The sequence below is a fragment of the Canis lupus genome, chromosome 13 (genome assembly GCF_003254725.2).
Source record: "Canis lupus dingo isolate Sandy chromosome 13, ASM325472v2, whole genome shotgun sequence".
In the NCBI taxonomy this organism is placed as follows: Eukaryota; Metazoa; Chordata; class Mammalia; order Carnivora; family Canidae; genus Canis; species Canis lupus.
This window is the reverse complement of record NC_064255.1, coordinates 23,991,819-24,012,403: the sequence shown is the minus strand read 5'-3', so window position 1 is coordinate 24,012,403 and position 20,585 is coordinate 23,991,819. Positions and strand designations below refer to the sequence as shown.

At 37.5% G+C, this 20,585-nt stretch overlaps 1 long non-coding RNA gene across 2 annotated transcripts; it reads right to left on the bottom strand.

Moving 5' to 3' along the window:
- Positions 1 to 1,908: 1,908 nt before the first annotated feature.
- LOC112662248 (uncharacterized) lies at positions 1,909 to 17,596 on the bottom strand. 2 transcript variants are annotated; one of them, XR_007401551.1, is made up of 5 exons: positions 11,138 to 17,596; positions 7,046 to 7,125; positions 6,354 to 6,529; positions 4,348 to 4,607; positions 1,909 to 3,208 (listed from the first exon to the last, which is right to left on the bottom strand). It is a non-coding gene; the product is annotated as an uncharacterized LOC112662248 (long non-coding RNA). The 2 variants fall into 2 exon arrangements; XR_007401550.1 differs by lacking the exon at positions 7,046 to 7,125 and having other exon boundaries at positions 11,138 to 17,591.
- Between the last annotated feature and the right edge of the window lie 2,989 nt (positions 17,597 to 20,585).

Here is a 20,585-nt window from a genome sequence, read left to right as displayed (position 1 = left end):
TGAGTCAGGTTTTAAAGTCTACACACTTACTAGCTCCTCCAATCTCTAGTCAAGCCCTTATCATCTCCAAATAGATGATTTTATTATTTTTCTGAATATATTTTGCCTAACTTCTGTCTTTCCCCTCTTCTGTCCATTTTCACACAGCCCTCAGAGTCATCTTTCTAACGCACAAACTAATCATAGAATTCCCTCCTATTCATACATTTCAGAGATGCCCTGAGGACTGAAGGATAAAGTCCAAAATCCTTGTAAGGACGGTGGCAAATGGTTTAATGCCCTAACCCCTCCTATCTCAGTAAGACACTATATTAAAATATGGTTTTGCCTTCCCCCTCGCCTAACTGTGGAATCTGTTTCTCCATCCTCTTGAATCTAGGTTAGGCTATAACTTACTTTGACCAATGGAATATGGTAGAAATGACATAATGTGACTTTGGGGTTAAGCTTTAAAAAGTCCTATTTCTTCTACTTCTCCTACCTCAGAAAACATCCCAGAGACAGCCAGGGAAGGCAGCTGAACTAACCTACTGGCAGACGAAAGACCACGTAGAGAAAAACTGAAGAATCTCAGCCAAAAGCTAAAACCAATGGCCAAACATGTGAGTGAGGTCCCTTTGCAGCTTCCAGTACAGCTGAATCTCTAGCTGAGACAACACATATGTGAATCCAGGCAAAATCAACATAGGAATCTCCAAACTCTCAGACCTATTAACAATCATGATTGTTTTAATTCACTAGGTTTTGGTATGGTTTGTTGTATAGCAATGGGTAACTGTAAAACCTTTTTTAAGATCTCCTTGAAATACTGAAGGTGGTACATAGTAGATGCTCTCGGGAAGATAAAAGAGCTGATCTTCTTCTTCTTCTTGGGCAGCCAGAACTAGAAGATCTGACTCAAAAATAATTATGGATGAAGCTTTTGTGTCATAGAGTGAACCTCTAATCAAGTTCATAAAAAAACCTACAAAAGTTTTGATTTGATTTTATTTAAATTCGATTAACATATAGTGTCTCATTAGTTACAGAGGTAGAGTGCAGTTATTCATCAGTTGCATGTCACACCCAGTGCTTATTATATCATGTGCCCTCCTTAATCCCCATCATCCAGTTACTCCATCCTCCATGCACCTCCTTCCAGGAACCCTCAGTTTGTTTCCTATGTAAGAGTCTCTTATGGTTTTTGTCCTTCTCTGATTTTTGTATTATTTTATTTTTCCCTCACTTCCTATGCTCCTGTTTTGTTTCTTAAATTTCACATATGAGTGAAATCATATAATTGTCTTACTCTGATTGACTTATTTTGCTTAGCATAATACCCTCTAGTTCTATCCACGTCATTGCAAATGGTAAGACTTCGGATTTTTTTATGACTGAATGATATATATATATCATATATATGATATATATATATATGATATATATATATATATATCATATATATACCACATGTTCTTTATCCACTCATCTGTCGATGGACATTTGGGCTCTTCCCATAGTTTGCCATTGTGAACATTGCTGCTATAAACATTGGGGTGCAGGTGCCCCTTTGGATCACTACATTTGTATACTTTGGGTAAATACTTAGTATTGTTGGGTTGTGCAGTAGCTTTGTTTTTAACTTTCTGAGGCATCTCCATACTGGTTTTTTTTTTTTTTTCAGAGTGACTGTACTAACTTGGATTCCCATCAACAGTGTAAACTACAAAATTTTTAAGAGAATCATATTGGTGAAAATGCTGACAGTTTGAATTAAAAAGGACAAAGGTAGTTCAAAATGGGCTCCCAGTTTTCTATATTCGGGAAACAGGCTATAGTAAGCTAAACATCTACAAACATGGGTCATTTGTTTTCTTTTGTTTTTACAGCTCTCTTGAGACATAATTCACATACCACAAAATTCATTCATTTAAAATGTACCATTATTTTAATTTATAAATTTGAAGCCATCACTACAATAAATTTTAGAATATTTTTATCATCTCAATCGGAAAAAAAATATGATTTAGCTAGCGCCTACCATCCCCTCCTCCCTACCCTCCTTTCCATCCCTAAGCGACCAATAACCTATTTTTCTGTTATTTGAAGGACTTGTCAGATTGTTTTCCAAAGTAGTTGTGATTTTGCTTTCCCACTAGCAGTCCAAAGGTTTCTGGTTTCTCCACATCCTTCCCAACACTTATTATTATCTTATATTTTGACTCTAGCCTACTGGGTATGAAGTAATATCTCACTGTGGTTATGATTTGCATTTACTTGATGACTAATGATCAACAGCATATTTTCATATGACTATCAGCCATTTGTATGTTTTCTTTGGAACAATGTCTATTGAGATCCTTTGCCCTTTTTGTATTATTTCTTATTTTTATTATTCAGTTGTAAGAATTCTTTATGTAAGAAATCTTTATGTATGTACAAATTCCTTATCAGATATATGATTTTCAAATATATCTGTAGTCTTTAGGTTGTCTTTCTACCTTCTTGATAGAAATCTTTGAAACATAAAAATTTTACTTTGATGAAGCTCAATTTATGTTTTTCCTCTTGTTGCTTATGTTCTGGGGTCATATCTAAAAACCCATTGCCAAATCATGAAGATTTACCTCTGTATTCTTCTAAGAATTCTATAGTTTTAGCTCTTACACTTAGATTTTTTAATCCATTTTGGTTAATTTTTATATAGTGTGAGGTAAGGATCCAACTTCATTCTTCTGTGACTATATCCAGTTGTCCCAGAATCATTTGTTGAAAACATTATTCTTTTCCCATTAAATGGTCTTGGCATCTTTGACAAATAATAGTTGTCCATATATCTATATACACAACTTTTATTGGAGTCATGAAAAAGAATGGACTGGGAGTCTTATATAAATTATATGGAGAAGAGTGGTGCCTCTTTTCAGTAACTCCTTTCCTGGAAACAAAAGATGGGGTATTTATTAACTATCACTGTTTTCTAAGAATACAGAGCTCAGATAAAGTCCAACATTGTTAATCTCTACTTTTGCTCAATACGAAGGAATAGAGTAGGTTTCTGAACAACTAAAGGACAAGCATAAACCTTCTGAGTGAGACAAAGTAGGATCTCTCTAGGACTTTTGTTGGTGTTGTTGATATAAAATAAGTTGAACCATCGGTTTGAGAGGTTACAGCAAAAGTCAATTGTTTTAGAATCCAGAAGTCCAGACATCTTAAACAGGGATACCTGAAATTAAAAAGAGAAAATATTAATATAAAAGATTGAGTTAAAGCAAATAACTAGGAATCGACCCTGTGAGTCACAGATTTAGTGGATTCCAAGAGGCTGGTGGAAGAAAATCTTTTGATAAAGCAGTACTGCTGTGGAAATAAATGAAGGCCACCCAAATGAGAATGAGCAAAGACTATTTATTTAGAGCTTGCTATCATATGGGAGTCAGCCACCATCACTTACTTCTAGCAGAGACTCAAGGCAGGAAGATTAGTGGGCGACCTGTATAATAGACTAAAAAGGAAAAAAGACTTTAGGTATGCCCTGATAGAAAGCAGTTGGCATGAAGAAGTTGGGATGAAACTAACTAGAATTAGGGTATGCTATGTAACTAATTAGGGGAGCATTTTTGGCTTTTTATAGTTGGTCTTAAATCGGAAATGAGGAACAAAAATTAGGGAAGCAGGCAGTTGTTGGTTAACCAAGATTTAACCATTGGGGCAGTTGCTGCAGAGATGGTGATTTGGCTTACCAGGCTAATTGCTACTGAGGTTATGGAAATTTTTCTGTGTAGGTGCAAAAAGAAACACCATTCCTTATAGTCTTATTAGACTATTCCTTATGGTCTCATTTGATGAGACTAGAATTGCCCAGAGGTTTTATAAAGGGATGCAGTCATAGATGGCATATCCAGCTGTCAGTAAGACTGAGGGTAGTGGCTACTATTTGAGATAGTCTAATGATGGAATTATGATGAATATGTTCTGACCTAATAATTACATAAGGAGGGGAAAGAATAGAGAGAAAAAGCCATTATGTGTGAATAACAACCAAGGGTCTATAGGAAATAAGGATGATTATTAACAGACATATAAGGCAAGAATCAGACAGAGGTCTAGGTCCAACACTCAAGGCAGAAACTACTCATCATCTGAAACCATCTATTGTTCCGAAGGTATTCAGTGAGCTGTTTCCTTCCCAAGATGATGTGTGTTTACAAGATCTCTGAATATCCTCAATGTGAATTCCCCAATTAGAGTAGCCTTCCAATTGTGTGAAACTCTGAATTGCTTCTTTAATCTCTTCAGTCATAAAACATGAAACCAAGCATTGACTCTCTGGCATTTTACTATTTTATTTGTTATTAATCATACCTGATAAAGCTCCTTCCATTGAGATCAAAGGCAGTGGTTTTCCTCTGATGTATCTTCCAATAGACAAAATATCTTAGTTGAAGATCATAAAAAGGAGCACCTGAGTGGTTCAGTGGTTGAGCGTCTGCCTTTGGCTCAGATCGTGATCCTGGGGTCCTGGGATCAAGTCCTGCATCAGGTTCCCCACAGGGAGTCAGCTTCTCCCTCTGCCTGTGTCTCAGCCTCTTTATCTGTGTCTCTCATGGTTAAATAAATAAAATCTTAAAAAAAAAAAGATCATGAAGAGATGATTTAGAAAAATGATTTAGGGTATCATCTTAACCATTGATGATAGAACTGGGTGTATAATACAAGAGTCCCTTGTAAATTTTTGCCATGTCACCATGCAGTAGAGTGAAATCTAATATTGGAGATAAAATTCTCAAATATGTGCATCTTGCAGTCACTAGTTCATAGGGGGATATCTGATGTGTCCCTGAGGGAGTGAACTGCATAGCTATAAGAGCTAGTGAAAGTACTTTTGGCAAAGAGAGCTCGAGGATTTCTCAAAGTCTTGTTAATTTAAATTTAAGAATTTCCATCAGTCTTTTTAACCTTTTCAGGAAGGAGATTGTGGGTGATAAGAACAGTATAGCTTTTAAGTAAAGGTAACATCTTATAGAATTGTCTTACAAGGCTGTCGGTTAAGTGTGCATCCTGACTTCTAGATATAAAAGCTGAGATGCGCCAGGTTGAAAACACAAAATCAAGCAGTTTTTTAGTGACCATGATGCCTGTAATTTTTCAACAAAGGAATGTTACAGCACATCCTGAATATAGATATACAATAACTAAAACCTTTTCAAATCTCATATAGGTAGAAGCTAGTTAAAATCCATCTGAAGGTGTTCAAAGTGCCACCGAGGGTCCTGGCTGTGACTCCCCTTTACAGTTTTTCCCGGATTAAGCTGTTGATAGATGATACATGACTTGAAAATAACCTCAGCTGTCTTTTTAAAGTTTTCTCACCAATGTTAAGATAATAATCACTTCATCTCTTCCATGATGAATAGTTTCATGAAGAAATTTAGTTAATACCCATTTTAACTTATCTGATTTAACTAGGCAGCCATTTTGAGAGTGCCAGAGATTATCTGAGTGAAAGATGCAACCAGATCCTTCTTTTTCAAAAACTGGATGCTATATATTGATGTTTTTAAAGGTCTCTTTGAAACCCTCCAGAGATATATCCTTTGAGGGTTTAGGTAAGATCATAACCTTCATTAAGGCAGCATTTTTAGCATAATTACCTGCTAGAGCATTTTCTTTAGCTTCTGTATTATCTCTTTTTTACATAGGCCTCAATATTTATAACAACCATCCTTCTAGGAATCTAAAGATTTCTTAATTTGCTGTCCATTTTTAGGAGGAAACCAGCAGAGCTGAGAACTCCCTTTGCTGTGATTAAAACATCCCAGTGTCTTGTACTTGTCCAAAAGCAGATCTGCTATCTATGTATTTGTGTCTGCTCTCTGATCTTTAGCTAGTTGAAAAGCTCTAGGAAGTGCAATAAGTTTTGCCATGTGGGCTGATTTTACTTCATGTAGGGGACTTTATTCTAAAGAATGATCTTCTTAAATTACTGATAGTATATTCTGCTTAATAACTCATTTCAGGTGAAGAATCGTCCCTCAACAAATAATACTAGATCAGATTTCTAGGTGGGATCTATAATATATTGTTTCTTCCAGGTACAGAAATCTCTCTAAGGGAAATGAGACAATCATATTGTTGCCATTCTTTTAGAAACAGGGGAGTGGTAAGTTTCAGGGTGTTTCAGACGTGAAGAGTGATGTGAGAGGAGAGAGTAACAGAATCTCTTAAGAAGTTAACCAGTTGGCTGAAAAGTACTGTGTGTTCTCAGTCAATAACAATGTCTGTGTTGCATGAGGAACCATGAGGTTAAGTAGAGAGCCTAGAACTAGTTCAGCAGAAGCATGGACAAGTCTTGCCATGAAACTGATTACCTTAAATCAAAGGGAAAAAGCCTTTACAGCTGGGTCAAAGGTGAGTCAGTAGTAAGCAACTGGCTTTTGATGATTCCCATGAAATTGAGTTGAAACCTTAAGGGCTTGTAGAAATTGTTCATGCACAATTCAAGTTCAATTCAGTTCAGTGAAATGGCTTTTGTAGTTAGGAATGCCTAAGGAAAGAGACTATTGTTAGACTTTCTTTAGGGTATAGAAGACCTGTTTGGGCTCCCAGATCAGAGTCTCTTACTGAAGACTTAGACAATTCATAAAGAAGTGTTGCAATCACAGAAAAGTTTGGCACCCATAGCCTTTAATTTCCAGTTAAGCCTAGAAATCCTCCTACTTGTCACCTTGAAAGAGGTCTAGAGTAAGTTTGGATAGTCTTTAATCTATTGGGAGAGTGTTTCCCTACCTTAGAGGGGTCATTTCCTAAATAAAGGACAGTGTTCTGAAACATTTGTCATCTACCTTTTGAAACATTGTGTTCTTTTCCTATTAAGGCTGAGAATAAGCAAATGATCCTTTTAACAAGCTTCCTTGTTCCCCGAACAAAGTAAAAGATTATATTATATTATATTATATTATATTATATTATATTATATTATTAATCAGAACTGAATAGCAAGGGAAATTTGGATCTTGATTGATTAAGGATATGAGAAAAATAATAGATGGCTTCCGTGCACCTCTGAAGCATGACCTCCCAGGGATGTTGTCCTCTTCAGTGAAGGCAAAAAGATGTTGATTCTCTTGGTCTAGAGGCATGCTGAAAAAGGCAAGGGAAAGATCTACCACAGTGAAGCAAGTGGCTATAGGCAGAATAAATGACCGGGTGGTATTTGAATTACATACTACATAGAAACAAAAGATAATAATTTTGTTGATGGTCTTGAAGTCTTCAACAATTTATAACTTCATCCTATGGTTTCTTTTTTGTCAGGATGAGAGTGTTACAAGGGCTACTACAGACTATGAGATCTTTGAATATAAGGTTTTTAAAATAGCTTTAAGCTCTTCCTTTGTGTCTGGCCTCAAAGGATATTGGGAAAGTTTGGGTGATGATTTGATAGGGTCTATCTGAATTGTAATAGTTCTCCTCCAATTCCATTCCAATTCCAATGTTGGAAATTTTAGCCCATAAAGTGTCAGGTATGGTGTCAAGATCTTTATCAGAAGTATGTAGTAAATATTACAGAGAAGGCAAAGGTATATCCAGAGAAACCCAATTTGATTATAAATAGAGGAGTCTTCTCAAATCCCAAGAAATAGTTCCTCTCATGTGTGTTTGCAAAACCCACTTGCATAATATATATTTCCTTACTAACTTTCCAAGGATGGCAGAGAGAAAAAAAAAAGGAATATTTTTCAGTCAAGGATACAAGGGTTACAGTTAAGGGCTGTGAATTATGTAAAATGCCTGCTTCAAGATTTGTGTGGAATCAGAAAAGACCCCAAATTGCCAGGGGAATATTGAAAAAGAAAACCAGAGCCTGAGGCATCACAATGTCGGATTTCAAATTGTACTACAAAACTGTGATCATCAAGACAGTGTGGTACTTGCACAAAGACAGACACATAGATCAATGGAATAGAATAGAGATCCCAGAAATGGGCCCTCAATTCTATGGTCAACTAATATTCGACAAAGGAGAATAGACTATCCACTGGAAAAAGGACAGTCTCTTCAATAAATGGTGCTGGGAAAAGTGCAGAAGAATGAAACTAGACCATTCTCTTACACCATACACAAAGATAAACTCAAAATGGATGAAAGATCTAAATGTGAGACAAGAATCCATTAAAATCCTAGAGGAGAACACAGGCAACACCCTTTTTGAACTTGGCCAAAGCAACTTCTTACAAGATACATCTATGAAGGCAAGGGAAACAAAAGCAAAAATTAACTAGTGGGACTTCATCAAGATAAAAAGCTTCTGCACAGCAAAAGAAATATTCAACAAAACTAGAAAACAACCTACAGAATGGGAGAAGATATTTGCAAATGACGTTATCAGGTAAAGAGCTAGTATCCAAGATCTATAAAGAACTTCTTAAACTCAACTGCAAAGAAACAAACAATCCAATCATGAAATGGGCAGAAGACATGAACAGAAATTTCACCAGAGAAGACCTACATATGTGCACATGAGAAAATGCTCTACATCACTTACCATCAGGAAAATACAAATCAAAACCACAATGAGATACCACCTCACACCAGTGAGAATGGGGAAAATTAACAAGACAAGAAACAACAAAAGTTGGAGAGGATGTGGAGAAAGGGGAATCCTCTTGCACTGTTGGTGGGAATATGAACTGGTCCAGCCACTCTGGAAAACTGTGTGGAGGTTCCTCAAAGAGTTAAAAATAGAGCTACCCTATGACCCAGCCATTGCACTGCTAGGGATTTACCCCAAAGATACAGATGCAGTGGAAAGCCCAGATGCCTGCACCCCAATATTTATAGCACCAATGTCTACAATAGCCAAACTGTGGAAGGAGCCTCGGTGTCCATCGAAAGATGAATGGATAAAGAAGCTGTGGTCTATGGATTCAACGGAATATTTCTCAGCCATTAGAAATGACGAATACCCAGCATTTGCTTCGATGGGGATGTAAATGGAAGGTATTATGCTGAGTGAAGTAAGTCAATCGGAGAAGGACAATCATCATATGATTTTACTCATACGAGGAATATAAAAAATAGTGAAAGGGATTATAAGGGAAAGGAGGGAAACTGAGTGGGAAAAACTAGAGAGGGAGACAAACCATGAGAGACTCCTAACTCTGGGAAACGAAAAAAAGGTTGCAGAAGCGGAGGTGGGTGGGCAATTGGGGTAACTGGGTGACGGGCACTGAGGATCAGGGCACTTGACAGGATGAGCACTGGGTGTTATACTATATGTTGGCAAATCTAACTCCAATAAAAATATATTTTTTAAAAAATTAAAAAATAATTTTAAAAAAATTTTTAAATACCTGCTTTTATGTGCTATGTTTTCTCTGAAGAAGAGGTTGAGTAATGATGGTAGAATTTAAAAAGAAAGAGTATTACTCATTATCTACCAGGAATTAATGAGGTTCACCATCTATATTTGTAATTCACTTTGCTTGCTTAAAACTAATCCAGAATAGTGAATGCATTTTCCTTTCTTATTGATCTAAATTGAAGGGAGTTTTTTGTTTTTTTGGTTTGAATTTTGTTGCGGTGAGACAATTATTTTTCCAGTGCCCCTTCTTTTTACAATATCTACAAGTGTCCTTATCAATGGGTGGCTGGTTGGGAAGTGGTCTACTTAGCTGTTTGATCTTTAGGGCTACACATTTAAGTCTTGTCTCATTTTTATCCTAAAGCCATTTCAAAATGTTATGTCAGGTGTTTTACTTCAGATAACGGGGCTATTTCCTGTTATAAGTTATTTCTTCGAATTAGGTACTTAGTTTCAGGTTCAGCTCCATTAACAAAATGAAATAAAAGGGCTGCTAGTCAATCAGCATCTTCTTTCACACCCACGTGTTTTTGGAAGATATGTTTTAGTGTAACCTAAAAAGCGTCTCATAGTTTCATCTTTTATTGCATGATTGATTTATGGTTCAATCAATGTTTATTGATTGAATCAATGTATGGTGTCCGGGAGACTTTGCCCTATTTTTTGAGCTTTTTTGTGACCCTCAAGCTTATTGTTGGAAAGAGGGATGCTGTAGGTCCCATTCTGTGTAGGTCCAGTCAGCTTTTACCATATAGGATTCAGCATCTGAGCTTCCAACCAACTCATGTACAAGTTAATATACATCAAGTAACTCTGGGTCATATGCACCAAAAAGAATTCTAAATTCTTTTATGAGTATTTGTTGATCTTGTTTAGGTTTAAAGAAATCTGGATTTACTCAGGAAATTACTTTGTTGCTTATGTTTGCCAACTTCCTCATAGCTTTGGTCAAAGAATCTTTCAGTGAAGTAATATTTTATTTAAACTTTCTTTGGAGGTCTCTGCATACCAATCAAAAAGTGTTGCCCATGAGGACTGAGAAGTCATATTCCTTTATTTTTTCAGGAATCTTTCAAATGAACAATTTTGTGGAAGTCAAATGCTCTCCCTCATCCTGAGTGCCCATTAAAGGCTTAAATTGTACTAGGGAAAATTATGTCATTTGGAAAGATAAGTATAAAAGTAAGCACTGTCGTGAGAGTGGATATACAAAGCAAGAGTTTTCCCGGAGGAGGAGAAGACTGAGATTTAGATGATTCCATGAGAGCTGCCAGTGCTGGTAGAAATGAAATGGTTCTGCAGTTCACATCTCAAACCCCAAACTCAACAATCTGTGCCATCTAACACATGGAATATCAGAGAGAATGCTCTTTCTCAATCAAAAAGGGAAAACAAAAAAAGCCCTCAGGACCAAAATTTAAGACAGAAACAGCACCTCATCCACTTTTACTGGTGACCTACAACAAAACTTGTCCAAATGGGCAGTTGTGGCAAGAAGAGCAAACTCATAGGTCTGTGAGGCTGGTGAGCAATAGGCTTAGAAAGCATATGCCTGTGTTCTACTATGATTCTTCTTCTTAGATATAACACTTTTAGACGGTACTCCATGGGACAGTAACACAAATGCAAAAAAAAAAAAAGAAAAAAGATGAAAAGAATAGCTTGATTCCACCAATGATGCCAAACAAATGGGTGGGCACTGATAACAAAACCTGGGTACCAAACTCAGAAGAAATGACCAAAGAAATCAACATGAAGAGAGTAGAGTTCAGGTCTGTGCTGACTTACCACTTATTGTGGACTTGACAAGCAGTGAGCAGTGAGGCACAATGGGTTCTATGTGCCTGGTTGAAAACTGGAGGCCGTGGTGATGGTCGGCGCAAACTATATCTTGATGGAAACTCTGAGAAATCTGTAGTAATAAATGAAAATCACTGAAATGAAAACAAACAGATGCTATTGATTCAGAGCTTGCTATAGCAAAGGAGTTACCACCATCACCTGAGATGAGCAGAAACTCAAATGCAGGTAGAGTAGTGGAAAGCTCTAGAGTAGAAAAGGGGAAGGTTTCAGGTAATGCCCTAACTGGAGACTGTTGGCTTACAGAAGCTAGAGGACTAACTAGAAGTGGACCATCTTATATGATTGGTCAGAGTACATATTTGACTTTCCATGGTTCATCCTAAGTGAAAAATATGAGCAAAAATTAGAGAAGCTGGCAATTATTGACTAGGCCCTGATTTGGGACTGATGTTGATCAGGTTATACTAAGCTGCTTAGACTAATTGCTATAGAGGCTGTTGATCAGGGCTCCATTTTGTATATGGTCTGGCCATTATTTGTTTCTGTATTCAGTCTCTTACCACTCATTGATTTTTTGAATCCGAGACACCAGTTGTTTTGGTGGTGTTGTCCACAGCATTGGTTACTACTCCAGTAAGGAATGGATAACCTGAGACTTTCACCAGACTTCTTGGTAGTCCAAACAGTGGACTATTCAGGGAAAGAACTGGACCATGAATGGTTAGTTGGCATGATGAGTCCTTCTAGTTTTATAAAAAGTTCTTAGACTTGAGCTTGCAATAACTCTTCAGATCTTGCAGGCAAAGACCAGTTACAAGGCAACTTTAGAGTCCCAACAAAAACTTGGCAATCAATTTGTAGTTCTCAATGACTCAATGACAAGCAGGAGGCAGAAAAATTGAAAACCTTGCTTTTAAGCTATGATTAGTTTGTAGCCAAATATTGAAGGAACCTGGAAGAACTGAAGAACTGAAAATTTGGTAAGAGTTCACAAGCTGTGCAAGGTGAGAAAATGCAATTTAGAAGTAAACACCGAAATGGTTTTTCAACAGGAAATGAGAAACCTTGGTTACCAGACAAGACAAAGTTTGAATATCCATCAGATACCTGCAGTTTATAGAGGTGTAAAATAGCCCAAAGACAATGAATAGGGTCAGAATCTGGTAATCCAGAAGAGCATGCCATAGTTTCCCATTGAAATACAAAATGCTCTCTTTAGTCCCTTTCTTCCCTTTGATCAAAGACAATCTCAAAGAAAGATCATTCTTGATCACAAAACAAAGCTGATCTCATTAGACATGGCCCAGCTGTTTACATAGATGCAGCAAGAATGACAAACTACCACATAGGTCTTCTATTTTGCTTTGAAGGACATTTTCATAAAGAACTTCAGATTAGACTTTCCAATGCCTCTTGAGGATAGGAAGCCAAGCCACAACTTCACCATCATTTTTCACCTGCAGTACCTATGATTTGGTGGAAGTCCTCTTTTCCTGAGGTCCCCAAAATGTCCTAAGCTTCCTGAGTCCGCCAGGAAGTGACCTTCCTTGCTCACCTATAAGGCTGAGAACCCTATAAAGCCAGTTACTGGGCCAGTTTTCCCAAGAAGGACTTGGTAAGTGTTGGCCCCAGAAAGTCAACCTTAGTCCTGAAAAATGTCTGGTCACATCTGTTGAAATGAGCATCACTTGCAAATGTGATGTTGTAGACAACGCCAGCCTTGATTGCATAACCAGTGTTGCCAATTCTGTCCTCATAACAAGGTGGACGGATTCTTACTGAATCTATGCAAATAACTAGAGTGCCATGAAAACAGGAATCCTCAATAAGAATTCCCCAAATTGGCAGCCCTGGTGGCTCAGCGGTTTAGCGCCACCTTCGGCCCAGGGCCTGATCCTGGAGACCCGGGATCGAGTTCCACGTCGGGCTCCCTGCATGGAGCTTGCTTCTCCCTCTGCCTGTGTCTCTGCCTCTCTCTATGTGTCTCTCATGAATAAATAAATAAAATCTTAAAAAAAAATTCCCCAAATTTAGAAGGATGAGTCAGAGCAGAAAAGATAAGGGTTTCATTTTTGCTTTACAAGAGCATAGTCTACTCAATTGTTATGAGTAATGAATAGCTCAGCAGAAAAGAGAGAGTGGTTCCTTACAACCAGAAAGCAGAGCATTAAAGCATCAGCACTGTTCCAAACAAAGCCCATATCTATGCAGTTTATTCAATTCATTCAGTGCTTTATAATTAATTCCTGTTCCACTTGATCTTGGGTTAGTCATCTCATGAACACATCTGCTTCTTGACTGGATGTCTGGAATTCCTGACTCAGTCCACTGGTAGGATCTCATAGTTATTGAAGTAATACTATCAGAAGCCTGGACCCAAGAGTACCTGGCACAGTCTTCTTCACCAGGCTTTTAGTCCTTTGTTGAAGCAATTCCAGGTGCTTTCATGGAAGCATCAGAAGTAAAACAAAACATGCAAACTCTCTGTAGATGACAAAAGACTAGAAATATCTATTGTTTACTTACTATGAGAATGATCTGAAGAGAATTCATTACAAGAATAATGCAATTACGAGCATATCTGATTGTTTCTGTGGCATGCAAAATGAAATCAAGTCAATCCAAAAAAGTTGTTGACAAAATATGTATAAACACAAAGATTTATGCCTATTTTCAAAGAAGAGTAGAGATTACACCTATTTTATGAAAATAGATTAACATCATCTTACAGACAAATTATAAGATATAAAAATTCCAAAACATTAGATACCATATACACCTAGCACAAAGTTAGACTATACCAACAATATATCAAGATTATCAAGTAAATAGAGCCAATACATCTAACGTAGGTTCTAAACATCAGTAGTAAATTAATAAAACTCTATAGATAAATGATGTGAATCCCCAATAGAATACTACTGCCCCAAATACACTAGATTCAAGTTCAAAAGTAAAGTTACAACCAAGGTAATGTGTTTTAAAAATAATTGAAATTATGTCCGCTAATACAATACTGCTTTTGTCTCATAGGCAAAGCAACACCAAGACTGATAAATAGAAACATATCATGGACAGCAAAAGCATTGATCATCGTCTATGACCTTCCCATATACAATTTTTTAAATATTTATTTTAATAACATCTTACCCACACAAATTTAACCTAGGGAAGTCTAGGCATTTCTTCTGATTTGAGAATATTTCCCATGCAACTCATCGTCAGTAACATACCAAATAACCCTCATTATTCCTAACATTTCTCTTTTTACAAGGTGAAAGAACAAAAATCATAGTGACTTTTGGGAGACCCTAAAATTTGGGTGCTGACAAGGCTAATCAAACTTTGAGCTTGATAAAACTTTAGGACCACAAGGCCTTCAAACCCATGTATATTTTCTGTGCTTAAACTTGCTCACCCATCTCAAGTGCAGACCCCGCCCTATGTGCTTAGCCACAAACCAATACTTCCTGCCTTGACTTCCCTGTTAGTACAATATTTGATGAATATTAAGTTTTAAGAACGCACTCGCACACCAGCTTTCGCATCCCCACCTCCTACTCTCCATGGCCACCTATCCCAGGTGTCTCTGCATTTAAAAGCTTTGTCCACCCACCCCTCCCCAGAGACATTCTTGACTTAGTCTTCATGCAGCTTCCTATAATGATATTTTCTTCCTACTGCAATAACTTTCTTAAGGAAATCCTTCAAACTAATGTGCAGATTGCATTTTTTTTCTTTGACAGTTATGACGTTGTGACTCTGACAGAATGCCAAATAACCTCAGGATCTTGCTTTCTTCACCCCAGGGTCAACGCCATCTTAGCAGATGCTGGGTCCTTTCATGGCTGGGATGGGAAGTCGGGATCCACAGTGGTGAGTCTCACTCCTGGTCCAGTGTTCCAAACATGTGTCTGTTTTAGTATGGTAAAGACTGGGCTTTATTCTTCATTTTTGTCTTTTTTCTTCCTTCTATTTCTCTCCTTCTTCTGGCTTTCCTGGGTGTGATTAAAGCCTCTGCCTCTCTCCTGGGATATCATACCTTGGATTAAAGTCCTTAGCACCAACAGGTATTCCTTTCATTATCAAGGGAAATTGTCAATCTAACCATAGTTCCACACACTCTTCCCTGTGTGGGGTAAGCTTGGACATTATTCACACTGATTTCACCCAATCTCTTCAAAATGACAGAATTTCACTGAAAAAAAACAAAAAAACAAAAACAAAAACAAAAACAAACAAAAAACCTAGAATTTCAATGGCCTCTTTGGGGAACTTGGGATCTTTGCAAATTTGTTTATTCTGAGTAGGGATTTTGAATCTCATGACTCCAAGATCACATCCAAACAGTGAACTGCTTGTATTGTTTGGTACAAAGAAACAGAATAATGTCCCTCTCACAAAAACTTTCAGAGACCACTGCTTCCTTCAAAAACCAAGTCCCTCCTCAGTGTCTTCTAAGACCTCTGCCTTCCCATCACCATCGCCTAACTTCTGCTTCCTTTTTTCCACCCCCAACTTGTCCTTCAGCTCCCTAGAATCCTTTGTTCTTCCCCTGTCAACACGTCTACCGCCTCCTCTCCATTATCCACGCTGCCAGTTCTTCCCTCTCTCACTCAGGGTCCTCAACTCCCTGTAGACACCTGAAGTTTAAGTGCCCTGCTATTGTGGGGGCTCTGAGGAGTTCTACTACACCAGGAGAAAAAGCCTGCGGCTGCAAAAGCTAATTGGAACAGGCTGCATGTTTTCTCCGCTCAGATGGGCTTCAGAGACACCAGATGGCCACTTGGTTTCTCCTCCATCATTCTCCCAAAATGCAGCCCACAACCTCCACAGGATTACAGGTCAGGGCAAAGCACATCGTAAGGGTCTCCTCCACAAATACTGGGGGAGCTGCTTTACCTCTTACATTGAGCAAGTTACTTCAATTTGCCCCATCTGCCAGAAATACAATCTTTGTAAAAATGTAAAAGTAAGGCAAGATTAGAGTCAGCTCTTTTGTATGAGCCAGTGAGTTTTGAGTTTCCGTGTTTATAACTTGCACCAGGGCTAAATTTTTTAATTAAAAATTAAAGCTATAAGCTTTTTGTGTCTATCTCTATGTGTGTATATATATGTATATACATATGTTCTATTATGCATGCATAGTATTTTCTTACCTCCAAATGGTATTACCACATTAAATTCTAAAATCCCTTAAAAGAGATCCTTTTGGATTGGCTAAGAGATAAATAAGAGTTTATAGAATTTTGACCTTCCTGGAATTCCCAGAAATCAATAAAATTAAATCTCTAATTTGTTGAATATGGGGGGGAGTATTCTTATAGAAACTTACTAAAAAGTTTTTAAAATTCAAGTTCATATGATTTAGGTAAATCTTTGGCAAATGAGACTATTTCTAATGTTGTTGGTTTAATAAATACAGTAATGCCTTTGAGTTTTCAGCCTTGCAAAAACACTTTTTTATTTTACTCAAGTGTGTTTTTCCTAAACTCATTCAGGTGCTTACATTTTGCTTGATAAAAGTATATTCTAACAATATGTTTAATATGTTCATGGCATATCATGTCTCAGAATTATTATGTTGTATTTTTTTCTCTGTAAAAAATATGCTTATACACTTTCATAAATTAGATATAATAGCCAGTCTTCTCTGAAAATATGATTAATTACTCTGGCATGTTTTGTCTAAAATTTCTTGAACTGACTTTTTAAAATGTCACATAAAAATCTAATTTCCTTATTAATTGTACTATTTTTATATATTTTTAGAGTGAACTTTGATCAGATCTTTCACCTTTAAAAATTATCAAAAATACATCAACCATGGCTATTTTAAGTTTTTTGTTATCTACAAGTGGTTATGTGTTTTAGTCTAATGATTCCCGAAGAGCCTTGCAAATCAGCTCCAGCTGTGTGCTTCCTCTTAAACCAAATATCTTAGAGACCTGTGGAAATGACCATTCCAGGTACTCTTGGGTATAGGCTTCTAGTGGCATTGCTTCAATAAATTGGGGACCACACTGTTGGACTAAAGTCAGGATTTCTAGAACTCTAGTGGAAAAGAATATGAATTTATAAGACTGCTAATCCAAGTTAGAGCAGAACAAGAATTAATTACATAGCACTGGATGAACTGATGATTCATGATTATGGGCTTTGTTTGGAACAGTGCTGATGCTTTAATGCTCCGCTTTAAAGGAACCACTCTCTCTTTTCTGCTGAGCTATTTATCACTCATAACAATTGAGTAGACTGTGCTCTTGTAAAGCAAAAATGAAACACATATCTTTTCTGCTCTGACTCATCCTTCCAAATTTGGGGAATTCTTATTGAGGATTCCTGTTTTCATGGCACTCTAGTTATTTGCATAGATTCAGTAAGAATCCGTCCACCTTGTTATGAGGACAGAATTGGCAACACTGGTTATGCAATCAAGGCTGACGTTGTCTACAACGTCACATTTGCAAGTGATGCTCATTTCATCAGATATGACCAGACATTTTTCAGGACTAAGGTTGACTTTCTGGGGCCAACACTTACCAAGTCCTTCTTGGGAAAACTGGCCCAGTAACTGGCTTTATAGGGTTCTCAGCCTTATAGGTGAGCAAGGAAGGTCACTTCCTGGCGGGCTCAGGAAGCTTAGGACATTTTGGGGACCTCAGGAAGAGAGGACTTCCACCAAATCATAGGTACTGCAGGTGAAAAATGATGGTGAAGTTGTGGCTTGGCTTCCTATCCTCAAGAGGCATTGGAAAGTCTAATCTGAAGTTCTTTATGAAAATGTCCTTCAAAGCAAAATAGAAGACCTATGTGGTAGTTTGTCATTCTTGCTGCATCTATGTAAACAGCTGGGCCATGTCTAATGAGATCAGCTTTGTTTTGTGATCAAGAATGATCTTTCTTTGAGATTGTCTTTGATCAAAGGGAAGAAAGGGACTAAAGAGAGCATTTTGTGTTTCAATGGGAAACTATGGCATGCTCTTCTGGATTACCAGATTCTGACTCTATTCATTGTCTTTGAGGTACTTAGCACCTCTATAAACGGCAGGTATTTCATTAATATGCAAACTGTCCTGTCTGATAGATGCTTAATTAGCTCCCTTTCCCATTATGGATAAACTACCTACTTATAAATTGGACTTGGATCTGTTACTTTACAGAGATTGTCAACTCTTACCAAATTTTCAGTTCTTCCAGTTTCCCTCAATATCTGACTGCAACCTTTCAAACTAACTTGTCCATCTTTTCTCCCCTCCCTCCTGACTTCAAGTCACTGAGAACTAAAACATGATTGCCCAGATCCTTATTAGGATCCTACATTGCCTTGTAACTGGTCTTTTTCCTCAGGATCTGAAGAAACACTGTATTAGTCCTTGCAGGAACCCTACTTCTACCTGGACAAGCTGCTGTGTGGGTCACTAAGAAAGTCCGGTGAAATGTTCGGGTCATGCATGCCCTCCTAAGGGAGGGAACCCAGGCTCTGGACTACATAATTAAGAGCCTAATACAATTCAGGGAGCAGTGCTGCACAATCAAACTCTTTCATCCACTGACCTCCTGAATTTCACTGGACTAGATACTCTTTGGGTTTGACATCTGGCTCTTTAATAAATTCCTTTGCATTTTATCTTTTTTATTCAGGCATCCCACTGAAGGACACAGAAACAACTGACCTTTGCCTGAACATCAAACAGATGGTTCACTAGTCTTCTGCTAGGGATAGCACTGAGAAAATGCTGATATCAGGGTCTGTTTTGCTCAGCCATCCCCTCTTTCAGTTATTCCTGAATTGTTCATGGAGAGTGTCTCTGAGCCCACCTCAAACAAGGAGAGGGACTGAAAAGCTGATGAAACTTTGTGCTTCACAGGAGTTTAGGCTGCTTCGCTGAAGACCACTAGGCCTCAACTCTAAATTCACTTCCCACACTTTAGTTTGTTTACTTCACCTGAGACCCAGAATCCCAAGCCCACGTGTTGGAGCACAAACTAACTTTCCAGCTTTAGCTTCTCTATTAGTACAATATTTGATGCATTTCATTAAGTTCCAAGGCTCCTCCCGCACACCAGATGTTAGCATGGCATCGTTCTTGTGCTTTCCACAGACACCTATCACAGTGTCTCTGCTTACAGAAGCGTTGCTCCCTTCCCCTTGCCTGAAACTGTTCTGGCTTAGATTTCAAGCATCTTTCTGCAATGGTTTTGCTCAATAATGTCTTTCCTTACTCAGGTTCAGACTTCACTTTTTTTTTTCCTTGACAATTTCCTTGGCAAAAGATATCATTTAGGATTTGATTTCTGGAAGGTGAAATATAAAAAGCAGTCAGGAAGTTTGAACACTTGATTAAATGGGACCATGGATTACTAAGAAACAATAGTTGGTCATCTAGTTAACCAAAACAACAATATAAGTTTTAAAGAAGATATATGAGTTATGTGACTATAAAGGACTTCAGTTCTTTTTAAGTGAAAAGGCTTTGTTCTCTCAAATAATTAAAGATATGACAAAGTCAACAATATAGGAAATTATTCTAATAAGACCCTGAATGGTTGTTTTATAGGCAGATTATTTTCAAGGTAAAAAAATATATATATTTTACAAGCACTTATTAAGAGAAGACCAGTAATCCAAAAAAATTTGTTATTTTAATAGAAAACCAAATGTTAGTTTTGAAATAGTATATTTAGTACTAATACTCTTACTAAAAAAATCTTATAAATAAACTTGTAAACCTTAGCCAGCTTTGACTATAAGAAGTAAAATTCCCTTTCCATGAACCATCTGCAACTTTCTCTATCCAGACAAGTTTTATCATATACTTCTCTCTCTCTCTCTCTCTCTCTTTCTATCTCCCTTTCTTTCATTTTAGAATAAGTCATTTTACTTTGGAACAAAGCTTCCCTTGTTTTCCTTAACAAACTACCTCCTGCACACATTGCATGCAAAGCTGTTCCTCTCTATTGCTCTCACTCCTAATAGAGCCTTATTCACATATATTGATTCTAAGTTTTTGCTACAGCCACTTCTATTGCATGGAGAAGACTAGGAGGTGGTGTATGAGAAGAGGTATTCCCAGGGCATGTGTTCAAATGGCAAGGCAGATCTTATTAGAGCTACTGCAGTAAAGGAGAGACTTCTATATAGACCTGAGTCTTATCCCATACAGCACAGTCAGCCAGAGATCTGCAGCCAGCGAGCCAATTGAAGGGGTAGGTGGATGGAAAATTATTGACAGAAAAAAAAGGGGGGGTTAATTATTGACAGGAACTTTGTTAGACACCAAAATAGGGATATTCCTGCTAAATTGGCTTAACGGGATTCTTACTAAAAGCAGGCCAAGGGTTTAGATATCCAGTGCAGGGTACGAAGAGTTCAATCAGACATCAAGGATAATCAGATATAAAGGATGATTGTCAACTAACTAGCATAAGA